Source organism: Nelumbo nucifera, chromosome 2 (genome assembly GCF_055504915.1).
Source record: "Nelumbo nucifera cultivar China Antique chromosome 2, China Antique-T2T, whole genome shotgun sequence".
In the NCBI taxonomy this organism is placed as follows: Eukaryota; Viridiplantae; Streptophyta; class Magnoliopsida; order Proteales; family Nelumbonaceae; genus Nelumbo; species Nelumbo nucifera.
In genome coordinates this window covers 21,180,109-21,197,217 of record NC_142650.1, presented here as the reverse complement: position 1 = coordinate 21,197,217, position 17,109 = coordinate 21,180,109, and the positions used below count along the sequence as shown (strand labels likewise).

General features: G+C 38.7%; 1 pseudogene; it reads left to right on the top strand.

Annotated features, from left to right (window-relative positions):
* The first annotated feature begins 14,992 nt into the window (after window positions 1-14,992).
* LOC148801980 (transcription repressor OFP4-like) lies at window positions 14,993-16,040 on the top strand (annotated as a pseudogene).
* The last annotated feature ends 1,069 nt before the right edge of the window (window positions 16,041-17,109 follow it).

Sequence of the window (17,109 nt, the reverse complement as noted above, 5' to 3'; positions counted from 1 at the left end):
TGTTTTCAATATGGGATGTGGCTGTAAGATGAGTATAGTAAATATATTTAATTACTTGAGTACCGTCCTCCACAGAGGAGAAGAAAAAAAAAGTTTAATTATTATCCAGGGAGGTGGGCTATCAACAAAAAACATACTGTTCATTTGTTACACACGCTTTGTAGGCCACAAGATGGGCTATATTAACGGTACGTGGGATATCAAGTGTTTTTGATAGGAACAAGATCTATCCGTCCGGCTGGTGAGGGCTTCAGGTACATTGAGATTGCTAACCACAGCATGTTGTGCTTGCGTACGTGATTGTGTCTGCGTGGACATAACATGATGTATATAGAGAGTAAGCATTAATTAATGGTTTTTGTTGTGCTCGTGCTAAAGTAGTACAACATTCAAAAAGAGTAAGAGTAATGCAAGTAGGTGATATTTCATTCATTCTTGTGCTTGCGTGGGACCCCCACCTAGTTCTTTCTTCTGCAAATCCACTGCTCCTAAAATTCAAAATCTTTTTCATGAGGAGGTAGGATATCTGATTTCAATAAGTTCAAACGGATTCCATATCCCAAGTACCTTAGATTCAGAATAACCATTCTTTTCATATGGTCCAGTCCACTGTCTGAAATCCTTAGCTCGACTTTTAATGATCTCATCCATAATGGAGAATGGAACTCTTGGCTAATCAATTCTCTTTTTGATATTATTCAAGCTTTTCACATTTTACAAATTCCTATTCTCCCAAATAATACTCCTACTTTTTGGATTTGGACTAAACATTATATTGATAAATTTTCAAACTCAGTTGCCTATAAAATATTAATTCAGGATATTTTATCTCACTTAAATAATTCCATTCAATCCTGCATTAAATGGTTATGGCAACTTTCTTGTCCTCCTCGTTATCAGCTTCTTTTATGGCGCATCATCTTCAATAATTATCTACCAGTAAAAACAAAAATATTTGGACCCAACCAAGATCAACTTTGTGTCTTTTGTCAAATTCATCCCGAATTCACCAACCATTTATTCCTTGATTGCTCCTCATTTTGAATACTTCTACCCACCATACTTGGATTGATTGCATAATCAGTTTAGCACAAAAATTTACACATAAAACTGATTTTTACAAAGCTCTCAACTGGTATGTTGTTGCATTATACTACATCTGGTTTGCTAGGAACAAAAAAAATTTAAAAAACTCAGATGTTTCCAATCTATGGGTTATTCACAAAACAAACTCCATTTGTAATCAAATTTTGACTAAATCATCTGATTTGAATCCAATACAAAACCCTCTTCCTCAGTTGCATCTTTCTCTTAAGGAGGATGCAGGAAAAATTACTTCATCTTATTTCTCCTTAGGAATTATTTGTCTAACAATACAATTGGAGTGTTTACAAATTGCAGGTGGTAGAAAGATTTTGTCATTAATAAAAGAGGCGGAACTGTTTGCAATTTATCAAAGACTTATATATGCTCGGCAACTGAGAAAATCTAATTTGATAATCTCCCCAGACTCACAGTCAGTGATCAATGCACTTGAACGACGATCTGATCTATCTTAGAATATTTTGGGACTACTTACATCTACATACAACTTATTTTCTTCTTTTAACTTTATAAAGTTTGTACATATTAAGCGTATGTATAATATTCCTGTACATGATCTAGCAAGATGGTGTAAAAATATGTCGCAGGAACTAGTTTTATTTCATCATTATCCTTCCTTCCTTCCTCCTCTTCAAAACTTTGTAGTTTGTTGTACAGTTTAATATATTTTGCCTTTACCTGTCAAAAAAAAACCTAGGCAGAGGCTAATGAATCATCTACCCGTTTCATATTCAATGGGACCCACGAAAATACATTCCTGATACTAGAGGACAAAAATGTTGGCATGAGATGGGACCCACCGTCCTGCAGTAGGTGGACCGTGGGGGTGGCCGCTGGCCGGGTGGGGTTGTTCTTAACATGGGCTGCTTAATTTACTTGAGTGGACAGGGCCTGCCCAATTCAATTGACCCACCCAATCTGCTACCCACGACTTTTTCTCACATACCTACCCAGCACCTACGCAATATTACAGTTGTCTCAATTATCTCTCATGGCAGATGCTTTCAATACACAGGCAGAGTTAAGGCTTAAGGGTGTAAATGGATCCGATATCCTATCCGGATAATAGGATTCGATCAGAAATCGGATCGAATTCGGATCATTCTTATTCGATCTGGATAGATCTGATCTGATATATATTATATATTTATAAAAAAATATATAAATCATATATATATATATATATTATTTATTTATAAATATATTTTTTATAAAAAACATGTATATATATGATAAAAATAATTAAAAAATTTATATTTTTGTTTTTATTTTATTTAAATTAGTATATTTTATTTTTCTTTTAATAATTTATTAATTTTTAAAGAAAATAAGTTGATCAAATCCAAAGATCCAACCTACTGATAGGATTCAAATTTAAATCGAGTCTTATCTAATTTGCTCAGATCTTTATATAAGATCGAATCCAACATATCTAATCGAATCCGACATAAACAATGTCGGATTGAATTTGAATATACCTTGATTGAATCCGCTTCAATCCCTTTGCATCCCTACAGGCAGTGGTATTTTGTGGAGATAGATGTGATAACAATTTGAGCAACAGATCCGGAGTGGCTCTTGCTGATGAGAAAACATTACCTGCGACGAGGGTTGTAGAATAACTCAACGACTCCTAGATGTGATATTTTATCAGTGGGGGATCGTTGAGTTATTCTGCGACCCTGGTAACGTGTTCTCCTTGCCGAGGCGTCCATGAATCTCTCTCTTCTCACCGGCCTGAAAAATAAAGCAGCGTACGATTTTGTTTTATTCTCCGGTCATTCGAGCTAATTAATGACTGATGAACATGGAGATGGAGGAGCCAGGTGCGGTTACTCACTGCAATTCTTCTCATCTGATCATCACTTGGGACCGGTGAAAAATGATTTAATGAAGTTTGAAGCGCTATGCTTGAAGCATTTTTGGGTTGCAATTTGGGTAGGGCTGCAAATTAACCGGTAGTGGCCAAGGCCCTAAGGTCAGCCTGACTAACATCTGACTTGTATTTTAGCCTAACGAATCTTGCTTTATCTCAGCAACTGCAGTCGGGCTGAGTTTCAACAGGAACGGACAGACCCAAATTCCAGTTGTAAACAATAAAGAATCTCACCTTCAATTTGTTTAAGTTGAAACAAAGTAAATTTTGATTTTAAGTAAAGTGCATATCCTTATCGTTGTGTTTGATTTGATAGAATATAAGAGAGAAAGAGAGCGTTGAAGAAAAGCCTAAAACCCACCATATGCATGCTTTATTTATTAGCTGCACCTGGTTTTCATTCAGGGATGGTGGTCATTGTGCTGGTTTACAACAGTACTCTCCATTAACAAATGTCCTCTGTCAATAAGATAGATAGCTGGCTCTTATGTTTTTAATTCCTTCCAAGTAAGGTAGAGCTAGAGGCGTCGATCGAGCAATTACATCTAGTACTGTTTGAATAAAGACTTGGATAAGGAGTTTGGTCGAATTATTGAGTCAAGAGGTCAACAAATCTGGTATATTTATTAATTATTGAGCCATGCTGGTTGCATTATAACCATACAACCCTAAATACTTGAAATTATTGGGTCGGTCGAGTTTGATATTAATTATTTTTTTTATGATATAAATTATTGATGCATCCTTCCTGTCCCAATAATTACTGTAACGGCCTGTACTGTATACTCCACGGGAGGCAGTATTTTAATGGATTGCATTGTGGACCAATTCTTTTCTTTTTTTTTTTTTAATTTACATAGTCTAATACAGGAGAAAGCAAACCATGTAAACCATGCCTAAGGGTTCGATATTTTTAGCATATTGGGCGTATCCTATGAGCAGGGAGCATTATAAGCACTATATACATAACAAAAATAAACCTACTCCAATTTAGTAACTAAAGGATTTTACACAAAAATATAAGAGGAGACATTGTCGAGGCACAAAGGGTGTGGATGATTGTTGATGATGCGCTATCTATTCAATGATTGGGCTCGAACTGAGTTTTGATCTGTCAATGTCGAGCTGGTAATTATTAGTCCAAGCTGAGAAGGACCGTAAAAGGAGAAGAGTTAGAGTGCCTGGGTAGGTTTTACCCAGAAAAACATTCCGATGCTTAAGTCAGTAAGGGAATTTCAGTGAGAATATGTGAGAGAGTTCAAGAGTTTCTGTACGCATACCTTTCAGAGTGGTCCTAGGGTCTTTTTATAGCTGAGGTTCAGTTGTCATCAAGCAACATCTCTGAGTCTTCTGCGGAGCTATTTTCGCAATTTGGCGATGTATTGGACTGTCAATTGCTAGATTCGCACGGCGGTTATAGGTCACCCACGGGTCTTGTGGCATACGGTTCAGCGAGCTGCTCCTATAGTCGCGATAATAGTGTTCGTGCGGATGCGGTGCATGGAACAGTTTTGGGACAAGCTAGTATTGTCGACGGGCCAAGCTCGGCCACACACTTGATGTTGATTGCCACGTGTTGGTTTGTCGAGCTGTCTTGCTGAATTGGATGTTATATCACTAACAGCGTCCATGTGTCAGTAATTGTGTAGGGGTGACCAAAATGCCCCTCTAAAGCGTTATTAACTGATTGAGAATTTGAGCAAATAATTAGGTTTCTCTCCATTGATCGATCATGAAATAAGTGAGTTTCCTAATGCTTCCTTTGTTTCTTAATGCTTCCTTTGTTTGGTTTACTTATGCGTCAGGTTTGAATTTGTCTTATGTAAAATAGAAAGTAAAATTATATGGTCCCCACCTAATACAAAAGAGAACGCAAGGAAGAAGAGGGTTATTTGTTTGGGAGAAGTGAGTGAGAAAGTCCCATTTTATATGAGAGAGAGAACTAAGGTATGACAAAGGTGGTTTACCTCAGTTATCTAGTTATTTTCGAAGTCTCTGATACCAATTATCCGATTCTTGTTTCTCCTTATCGAAGAGGTGTATGATCTGACCTCTTGAACGGTAGGTCCATTAGTTGAGCTTGAGGAAAAGTTTGTCTCCATTGGTGATTTGTTAAGACCCAATTAATTTTTTTTTAATAAATTGCCTCTCTTCCAAATGTATCTATGTCCTTTTGCTCCCATTTCTATTAGGTTGTATCCTCAATCATTTAGGTGATGTTTGGTGTCGATGATGATTTTTCAGAAATCGGTGTCACGTAAGATTTACATCAGAATTTGAAAAAATCAATGATTTTTTTCTTGTTTGATTGGTCGATTATGCTGATTTCTAGGAAAACAGCCAAAAATCGATTGTTGAAATTATTTCTTTTCAGGCATCAGCTTTTTTGGTGATTTCCTGATTTTTAACTGATTCCAATTTTTTTGAGGATGACTTGGCATTGAATAATAACTTTAATACACTGGTTATTATTCAATGTAAACCTCAACCCCATCTAGCAGCTTAGACTTTCAAATCCCAAAATCAAATGCTTTGTTTTACAACCCTCCATGACACCCGATTGGATTGGGTAAGTGCACCGCGTGGTTCACGTAGGTGTCATAGATTTTTCGGTGCAAGTCTGAATTCAACCGATGGGGAGGTTTACATCGATTTGATCAGGGAGAATCATGTTCTCACGGTCACGATTCAATCGTAACCATTGAATAATAATCATGTAACAGCATAGGGGTGTCATGGGTTTCGTGATTTTCTGATTTTTAACTAATTCTGATTTTTTGAGGATAACATGACATTGAATAATAACTCTAATACAAAAATATCCGACTCTTGAAAATCAGTACCAGACTCGAAGCCGATTTCTTAGATATCAGTTTACATGGCATAAATGATATCAAACAATAATTTTAAAATTACTGATTTCTGGATAATCAACAAAGAAAAACCATCATGTATGCCAAACATCACTTTAATTAAATTGATTAAATTGGGACTTGTATCAATTTTTTCGATGCAAATTTTATACTACAAATGAGTGTAAATGAAAGATATGATGCCAAAATTGGCTTAATTGGTACGGTCTCAGGCTGGTTGTAGTGGAGACTTTGTGAAATCCTGCTGTCACTTGGGTTGGAGGGTCATGGATAGGGAGGATGGGCTACGCCCCTCTTGTGCCACTATATATAGCTCTATGGGAAAAAAACGGAAGAAGAAAAACAGAATAATAATAATAGTACAAATCATAATACAAAGTGAATGCAAAATTGAACCAAGTATAAAACTTGTGCATAATTAGATTTACACCGCAAAGTGCAAATAAGCAGAAATGAATAGTTCTGTTTTTTCCGTGTATCCCATTTTTATTGATCAATAATAGTTCAAGGTTCAGAGAAAACAAGGCAAAACGCTGTACCTGTAGCTTAGATCTGCCATTCAATGATTGATGGACGTGGTGTAATAGAGCCATCTCTCTCTTCTTCATTGGTTATACAATGAGAAGACTTTGGCCGTTAATTTAGTTCTTTTGAGTTGCTCTTTCCAAATAGACAAAAATTTTTTATTCCAGATCTACTCATCCCGACAAAATACGGTTCCAACATTATTTCTATGAGGCATTTCACGTGTACATCTCAGCATGCATTCAAAACATCTCTTATACTTGCATTGAAAAATATTTCCAAATACCTACTTGGGATGGATTGTCGGGCACCGTATGCAAATTTGATCTGTATCTACACATCTCGCTATAAGATTGAAACCCACCAACCATGTCTGAGATGTGATGACACAGATAATATAATTAATACTGAAAATGTGTTGGGGTAGTTTTTGTAGCTAGGAAGTGGATCCCACTCATCCCATGCTCATAACCCACAAATTAAACTCTGATGAAGGTTGGACGTGATCTCAAATCTCCACTACAAGCAGTTAGAGACTTTATTGACTGAGCTCGGGATTGATTTTGACTAGTCATTTTAATGATTAAATTGCACAAAAAACACAGAAAATGAAAAAGAAAAAGAAAGATATAAAAATAATAATAGAAATTATACAAAAATGTAAAATCATAGATAATCATTAGAAACTATAAAAAATCACAAAAAATGCAGAAAAAAAACAGATATTATAATAAAATATAAAAAGATGAAAATAGATTATTCTCTCTCTCTATATATATATTGCTTTGACGTTTATCTCGACCTCTGATATATTAATATTTCAAACACGTTTTGGTGAGACCCTAAGATAGTTATTTTCCTCTATATATATATAAAAAAAATGGCTTTTACTGAACCAGTGAGCTTCGGGAACTTGGCCAGATTAATAAGATAGCATTTAACTTGGCAGCGTTCTTGGAGAGAAATGGTGAAGAAAAGTGCAGACCTTGAGAAAATAAGTTATGTCACTTAAAAGAATTTGAGGGTCCGCCTCTCGAGCCTTCGAACTTTGATTCCTTCTCATTTTAGCCCTAATAACATCAATTCCCACCTCTTTGCGTTTTCAGTTGGGCCTTCCAAACATTAAACCTGAAGGTGAAGCTACCTAATTTAATCAGATGGTTAATTTAAAAGCTGGGCCATTGTAATTTGCAACTCCATATTTTATTCCAATTTCATCATCCTTTTGTGTGTGTACAGTTAATATTGGAGTTGGAAAGTCTGACATCAAAATCCAATTAATCATTTTTGGATATCGAGTCGGTAATGTGTTGGAATTTATTTTTGTTGGCAGGTCGGGCCTGTTAGGTTAGGTTTTTTCCTTCGACACCCTTTTTCCTCAACTCTAGAATAAATCAGCTAATACATCAATGAGCCAGCCCTCGTTAGTCAGTTAGGTCAGATTTGAAGTTAATCCAAACCCAAATCAAGCTCTGGGACCCTCAAATTAAACCTAATCCTAACTCAACCCGAAGTTTTTGGGTTAGGTTGAAATAGGTCGGGCTGAGTTTGGTTTGAGTTCACGCTGGGTTCAGTTGTACCAACTTTTTTATTTTTTCCAAATATTTTTATTTCTCAAGTTCAAGGATTGAGGTTCATTCGGTTGGTGAAAAATTTTGGCTTTAAACGTTAACATACATACATACATTTGCATACCACGTGCTTTAAATATGTACATATATACGCATGCATACAGGCATATATACATAAGTGCTTATATACAGGCATATAAATATGAAGCCAAGCCATGTTGGCTAAAGCTTCAATCCTAAGTCATCTCATAAACTGAACATCAATCCAACCCAACTTTTTCAGGCTATAGGTTATCCTAATAATAGTAACGATGATGATGATGATGATAATTGATGATGGATGATTTGGCCCAACCTAATAAGTAAAGGACATGTAGATGCGCCCTGCTAGCCAGACGACAAATTAGCATGTGGTGCTATATCAACAGATCGAGGGACCTCGGGTGCTCAGTCACTTAGGAGCCGGAACACCTCAATATGCACGTACTTTGAGGTGCCACATAACCGAACTTAGAAACTTGCCAGTTGTCTCCGAACTTCTCAAGTTCACACCGCATAATTGTAGGTCTTATTCTCACCCCGCCCGAATCGGAGGGAAACGATAAGCTTTATTAAGTGGTACGCTACGCTCCTTCCAAAGCGGAACGGATCCCTAAGTCACGAGCTGAGGATTCTGGGAGTGTTTTGCGAGACCCACGGCAGCCCAGCTATATAAGGGCATCAACCCCCAAGACTCAAGTACGTGCAAATTACTTGCTCACTAGCATACTTGCATTCAAGCTTTCAGCTCGCAACTAGAGTGCAATACTAACTTAAGCATCGGAGCAACCTCGTCGGGTTAGCCACCCCGGGTTTTCTAATCCTTTGTCTTGCAGCTTGGTCTAGCTCGCTACGCGACTAATGTCTAGGTAGTCTTCCAGTTATGAGCTTCCAGATCGTGCACCATCAATGATAAAAGTACTCCCTCCAACCTTTTGGATTTTAAGGCCCTATTTGGTTTGTGGGAATAGGGATCTAGAATTGGAATCATAATGAACTATTCCGATTTCAACTCCTTAGTTGGGTGGAATTGGAATCCCATTCTCATTCCTTGTGGAATGGCATTCCCTCATTTGTAGAAATGGCCATTCTCTCCCCGTCCCTTGGGAATGAAATTTCATTCTTTCTTATTCCAATTTTCATTCTCATTCCTGTCTTAACCAAACATGCTTATTGGAATAGATCCAACCAAATTTCATTCTTATTCCAATTATATTATAGTATAAGCCCTTTATATGTGAAAAAATGTATAAGAATTACGTTGTTAGATTTAATGTGCATGCTGATAAACAAGAATAATGTTTATTTTGGTTGACTTATGGGTGTTTGGGTGCAATGCGAACAAAATTGTTTAATTAGGTTTTTCTAAGTTTTTTCCGCTTCATGGGGCTATACAGTGCGGGCCCATTTTCGATCCCCTTAAGTTCCCAACCTTAATGGCAGCAAGATATGATCCCGGGTCTCTGCTATAATGAATTAGAGATCCTACAAACTGAAGAATTTCATTATTGTTAGTAATACAAATCGAAGCAAAATCTACATGTAAAGTTGGTTATTGTAGAGAAAAAAGGTAGAAGACAACTTTGGAATTTGGTATTTGTATTTTGGTTTTGATGTAAGTTATAAAAATTAAATTTAATTATATAATGTTATTTACAAATATTCATAGTACATGCCTTTACACTAGTCAATGTAAAACCAGATCAGGTGCATTTTCATTATTTGTATTTATACTCTAACCAAGCATAGCCCAATATTTGTTTCTTTTTTAATGATATAAAATGGGCCAAATGGCCCATACCTTATCTTTTATAAGACCTTAATATATGATATTGATGTATTTCTTTGTTAGCCATTTTACAGCAATTTTTTTTGAGGTGCATGGGATAACAGGGGTGAAGGTGAGATTCAATCCCAAGACTCCCATACAACCGACCCGAAACTCTACCAACTGACTATCTAACCTTTACCTTATTATAGCAGAAATGATTAATTCACATCAGAAGATAACAAATGTGAATATATGCATTTATTAATGTGTGGGTGCATTAAAAAATCTTTTCAAATCCATCCAACCCATCCAAGTCCAAATTTGAATTGTGTTGGACTAATCTTGGGTTCGTCCAGACCTAAGCCTAATATTTTAGATTTAGCCCCCCCCCCCCTTTTTTTTTTTTTGCATTTGGTGATAACCGCACTAATAATCCCCTCCCCAAAGTCAATGGTTGTGAGAACCAAATCCGTATATATGCTGGAGCGAACCGGTTAACATACCAACTGAATCGCCTCTCAATTGTTGATTCCTCAGATTTTGGTGTTTGGAAGATAAATACAGATGGGGAGTGTTTTGAATCCTAGTGTTGCTGCTTTCGGTTTTCTTATTAGGGACCATGCTGGTTTGTGTTGGGGTTTTGATTCTATTGGTGCCTCATCCCTTCTGATAGCGAAGTTAACGCCATTTTGGAAGCTCTGAATTTTTCTAAGTCTCATAATTTGAAGAACTAATTATTGAATCTGATAGCAGACCTCTAGTGATGGAGGCCCATCTCATCCGGGAGGCCCATTACATCATATGGGCGACAACTCATGGGAAGAATTCAAGATAAGCCAAAGAATTCAAAGAATCCAAGATAATTCAAGAATCCAAGAACCTTCAAGAATTCAAGAATTTAAGACCCATTAAGAATTCAAGAATCCAAGATCATCCAAGAAGCCAAGAGTTCAAGATAACCCAAGATTCATACCAAGATTAGGATAATTCATGCATGGATAAGATCCAGGGAGATCGAACAGTGGAGATTAAGCCAAGAAGAGTTCGAACCTATCTACAAGATTGAGATGTTTAGATCAACTACAAATTTAATTTTCTTTCCTAGTTCTTTTACAATTTCCAGATGTATTATAAATACTGTTATTTTCCAGTTAATAACACATTACACTTCAGAATCAATTCAGATTTTCTCTTCAATTTTCACCACTTTTTCTCTCTCCTCTAGAAAATTTGGCTTTCTTCGCTAGGAGCTAGCGATCGCCCGGTGCTTGCAAAGCCAGCCCGGTTTTCCATTGCTTCCACGCTGCGTCAGGTGGTATTAGAGCAGGGAATTCGCCCAGTCAAATGACCAACCAAGACGGTAGTAGTCGCAATCCACCCTGTGACGAAGATCAGGGGTTACAAGCTGTTTGGAAAGCAATTGAATAACAGTGCACAACCACATATAACATCGAGCAGCAGTTGGCAGAGATGGCTGAACAACTATTGACCTTGTTACGGAAGGTTGTTCCAAGGAACCGGGAGAACCCGTACCCAATCGAAGGAGACGACCACGGTAGACCCATCGTCAATCCTGTATGCAGACATCCTGTTCTTGATGATGAAAGTGACAGCGAGCTAGAATTTGGCGTTGCTCCAGTTATTCCCGATGATGGCAGAAACGATGTACCCAGCAACGTTGGATTCAATGAGACACCAAAACACCTAAAGACAGCAGGCCGGGGAAATACTAGAGCCTTCATTGAACTTTCTCTTGAGGAAGGTATTCGTGGGTCAGAAACTAAGGGGGTTCAAGAGAACCAAACTACAATGTCAGATTTATTTCTAGAGGTGCAGACCGCAGAAGGAGACGTGCTTGCTGAAGCTTCCCTCGAGCTTCCAGTGTCATCCACAGCCCAAGACAACAGTTCCCTTCCGGTGCTAAGCATAAATGCAGGAGGAATAGATCAGACTGTTACTTCTGCTGGGGTTGATTTCCTAGAAGACAGTTTTTTCACGGGCGGAGATGTTATTAGAACAGAAAGGGAAAACGCAGAAGACGATGACTTTCTTCCACTGTACCAAACTGCTCGACTTGGGAACTTCTCATACAAATTTCAAACGCTGGATGTTGGGAATTATCGTGTTGGCCTACATTTTGCAAAGTTCATATTCACAGATGGCCCACCAGGGATGAGAATATCCGATGTCTTTATACAGGAAGAGAAGGTTCTCTCTCTTATAAACATTTATGCTCAGGAAGATGTTCAAATTTTTAAGAGCCTGAGGGTCGATGTATCTTGGGCAAGGATATCTCCAGGAGGTTCAGCAAGACATGGTCAAGTGAACCCAAAAGGAGTGCAATACTACAACAATCTTATAAAGGAGTTATTACAGAATGGTATTGAGCCTCTTGTGACCTTTTTTCACTGGGACGTGCCACAAGTTCTTGAGAATGAATATGGGGGATTCAGAAACAAGAGAATTATAGATGACCACAGTGAGTTTGTAGAGTTTTGTTTTAAGGAATTCGGTGACAGGGTGCGGAAATGGGTGATTGTAAATAAACCATCAATCTTTGCTACACATGGTTATGGGAATGGAAAAGATGCGCCAGGGAGATGTACAACTAATGGCGGCAATTGTGCAGCAGGAGACTCCTCAAGGGAGCCTTACATTGTTGCTCACAATCTTCTCCTTGCACACATGCGTGCAGTCAAAATCTACAGATCCCAGTATCAGCAAAAGCAGAAAGGGGTGATTGGCATCTCCTTATACGCAGATTGGTATCTTCCTTATTCATCTTCAAAACTAGATGTCGATGCAACTCAGCGAGTTTTGGACAACAAATTAGGCCTATACCTGGATCCACTTGTGTTTGGGGACTACCTGTACCCCGTGAAGCAGCTGGTCAGAGATCGGCTTCCAGTATTTAGTGAGGAAGAATCAAAAGAAATCAGGGGCTCTTTTGACTTCATTGGATTGAACTACTATATGTCATCGTATGTGATGGATAATTCAACTTCTTTTGATCCTACACGGAAAAGTGACATCGTTGATGCACTTGAGAGCCCAAATATTCCAGACACCTTTGCTACCACCACAAGCCAGAAGGGTGGTATTGCACTTGGACCCAGTAAAGGAGGCGTGGAGTACTGGATATCTTATCCTCGTGGGATAAAGTTACTTGTAGATAATGACAAGACTAAATACGGCACTCCTCCTCTTTACATCACAGAGATAGGTTACGTGACTCTGAGCAATGGACAACCACTCGAAAATATTCTTGAAGATGCAGACAGGATTCAATACATCAAGAATTGTCTCGATTATACGCTTCAAGCCATGAGGGAAGGAGCTTTACAAAATGAAAGGGAATTTTGCAGATGTAGGCCTCTGGACACAGAAGAAATTGCTACAGAAGCACCAATGACAATTGATGGTGGACTTAGAGTCAAGGTGAATGGTGTAGCCAAGAAGGTCTTCAAATTTGACTCTGTCTTCCGCCCACAAGCAGGACAAGCTGATGTATTTGGAGAAACAACCCCCTTGGCAACATCAGTCTCGGATGGATACAATGTCTGCATATTTGCTTATGGTCAGATAGGAACTAGGAAAACATTTACAATGGAGGGAACAAAAGAAGCACGTGGAGTCAACTATAGGACCCTTGAAGAGTTGTTTCGCATTATAAAAGATCCGCAGGCACTATTCCGATATGAAGTTTCTGTAAGTGTCATAGAGGTCTATAATGAGCAAATACGAGATTTGCTTGTGCCCGGACCTCAGCCAGGAATAGCAGCAAAGAGGCTTGAAATAAGGCAAGTTGCAAAAGGCATCCATCATGTTCCAGGACTGGGTGAAGCCAATGTAAACAACATCAACGAAGTTTGGGAAGTTCTAAAGATAGGTAGAGATCGCATTCATCCTCGGAAATACGGCCCATACAAGATCCTCAAGAAGATCAACGGCAATGCTTACATAGTGGACTTGCCAGATCACATAGGTATTTCCAAAACATTTCATGTTGCTGACCTTCATCGCTACCTACCAGAGACGACCCTCGCATATCCTAGCCACGACTCGGGGTCGAGTCTTTCCCAAGTGGGAGAGAATGATGGAGGCCCATCTCATCCGGGAGGCCCATCTCATCATATGGGCGACATCTCATTGGAAGAATTCAAGATAAGCCAAAGAACCCAAAGAATCCAAGATAATTCAAGAATTCAAGAACCATCAAGAATTCAAAACCCATCAAGAATTCAAGAATCCAAGATCATCTAAGAAGCCAAGAGTTCAAGATAACCCAAGATTCATACCAAGATTAGGATAAGTCATGCATGGATAAGATCCAGGGAGATCGGACAGTAGAGATTAAGCCAAGAAGAATTTGAACCTATCTACAAGATTGAGATGTTTAGATCAACTACAAATTTAATTTTCTTTCCTAGTTCTTTTACAATTTCCAGATATATTATAAATACTGTTATTTTCTAGTTAATAACACATTACACTTCTAAATCAATTCAGATTTTCTCTTCAATTTTTGCCACCTTTTCTCTGTCCTCTAGAGAATTCGGCTTTCTTCGCTAGGAACTAGCGGTTGCCCGGTGCTTGCAAAGCCAGCCCGGTTTTCCATTGCTTCCACGCTGCGTCATCTAGTAGACTGTTTATGTGGTTTTGAACTTTTTGATGATAGTTTTCCCAGGAAGGCCAACGTGGTTTGGTTGTCTCCTTCCAGTGGTGCTCAAGGAAGGCCAACGTGGCAGCTCACACGGCAGTAAAGATGGGGTTGAAGAAGAGTTTTTTTGTCTTTTAGTGCTGTGCCTTTATTGTTTTCTGGTGCTGTGCTGGACTTTAGTTGTGGTATTAGTGAGGTGTTAGAGAATAAAAACCTACCTAGAGACTTCATCTAAGAGGTTAAGCTTTTGAGTTGAATCATTCTTTAGAATAACATTGGAATCTATTTGACCAAATAGTCTAGTGTTCCATTCTTATTGCCCCATCGTAATTAATTAAATTTAAGCACAAGGTATAGTGGGCCTGTATTTATCCATGCTTCAAGTCAGACGGATTTTCTTGTAAGGGAGCATGTTAGAAAATAAAATTAAGGGAAAATTCCTGATAGATACCTTGTAATTTAGGCCGAATGCTAATTTAATACCCGAACTTTAAAACGTAACAATCTAGTACTCAATTTTTCAAAATACGACAATCTAATACTCGAACTTTAAAACGTAATAATCCATGAACCGTTGTTACCCGAATTCTCCCTACCGACCCATTCGACGGATTGGGCTCATGGTCTAGCTCTTGCTGTTGTGGGGTCAATCCTTCGGCCACTGATATCATCATTGATGCGAACGACAAGTCCTTTACTAGAGATTTCGATAAACTTGATAGGTTTGATTCGTTTGCACGGCTTGAACTGCCAATTTTGACCAAACCTGCGAAATTTAGCGATATGATCCGGGATATGAAGAAGAAATATGCCACTACTGAACCCGCTAAACTTAGATGATATTCTACTAAATTGGAGGAGACAAAAGAGCACAGGTCTCTCTCCGTCAAGGTGGTCAAACATGAAAATGTCAAGGCTCTCAAAGAACAGAGGATCAGCCCTGCTCTGCGAAGACAGTTGCCGGTTTCTCCCGGATTTAAGCTCCGAGCAAATTCTCCCAGAATTGCAAGCAAGAAGATTCAGGCCTATGGTCGGAAGTCTGTGTCGTCCACTCCGAGCTCGAGACCACGGAGGAAGAGCCTGTCGGAGAGTTTTGCAGTCGTCAAGTCCTCGTTCGACCCACAAAGGGACTTTAGGGATTCAATGGTGGAGATGATTGTGGAGAACAACATCCGGGCATCAAAAGACTTGGAGAAACTACTCGCCTGTTATCTTTCATCCGGGCATCATCGACATTCGATTGTAGTAATTCGTTCGTCCAAAAATTAGAAATAAAGAAAAAGGTGTATAATCCTATATAACGGTCAATAAACATCACTAGCTTTATCTAAATACTTTCTCTCAGAATTTGGGTTCCCTTGTACGTTCGAATCTCACTCAATTAGCAAATCTCACAGTTTCTCCTAGTTGGATGGCAGTTCGGACATCAGTTACTTAGGTGGCCGGTCGAATTGCAAGACAAATAAGATCAGAGAAATTGGGGTGACTAACTCGGTATAGTCACTCCAATGCTTAACTTAGTAACTGTGATGTTGCAAGCTAATAATTTGATAATAGGAGAGCTAGGATACACTAAATTGTGCGTAATTGGGTCTCAGGGGCTGGTATCCTTGTATAAATGAACTGCCATGAGTTTCACAAAATAGTCCTGAGATCCTCGGCCTATGTTGTTAGGAGTTCGTTCCGCCCTGGGAGGTGGATAACATGCTATCCGATAAGGCTTATTAGGTCCATCCAATCCATACGGGATGAGGATAAAGCCTACGGTTGTGTGACGTGATCCCGAAGAGCTCAACGACAACTGACATGCTTCTAGAAATCTAATATATGTCACCTCGATTGGTCAGATCATTCCGAACTACTAAGACCTCGGTCCTTGCCGAGATGCCCAAGACACCCAATGTGGCCTGACTCACCTAATTGATAGGAAATGTTGATGTGTTGAATCACATCCAATCAATAAATGACATCCACATGTCCACTGTTTAGCAGGTCGGGCCAAATGCCCCTCATCACCATCAAAATCCAAAAAATGGAAGATGTAATGATTAGCTCCAATGCTCATTATTTACATGCTTGTTCGCTGATATTTGTCTGCAGTTCTCTACTGGTTCGATTTGATCGCGCTGTGTCTGTGTGACTGTTGTCTGTATGGGGTCTTAAATCGTAGAAAATACAGTAAATGGTCGCTTCTTTCTCTTTTCGGCATAAAAACAGGGCTTCGCCATTGAAACCACCAAAATAATAAATTATTAAAGAAAAAAGAAAGATAAAAGTTGCATATGCATGTTGTTGAATGTGCTTGTTATAAAGATGAAGCAATTTTCCTGTCCAACAACACCCCCCCCCCCCCACCCCAAACTGCAAGCTCCAGTTTCTATGCTTTAACCACCGAAAAAGACAAACGAGTTTGGCCGCATTTTACGTCAAATACCATTAATTTCCCAGACACCGACGGATTTGTCACTTGTATCCTTTCTAAACGAAATCAGAACGATCCAACAGAACAAAATACTGACTTCAAATTAAACTCCTTAATCCTGATTCTTGAACCGAGTTATCTCAGTCAGATACCTTGTGCTGGTGCATTATGTTTCTGGGTTGAATGTGAAGGGATCCTCCCAGTAGTTGGGGTTTCTTGAGATGGACCACAGATTCACAAACATCCTAGCATTCGCCGGTATGTCGTA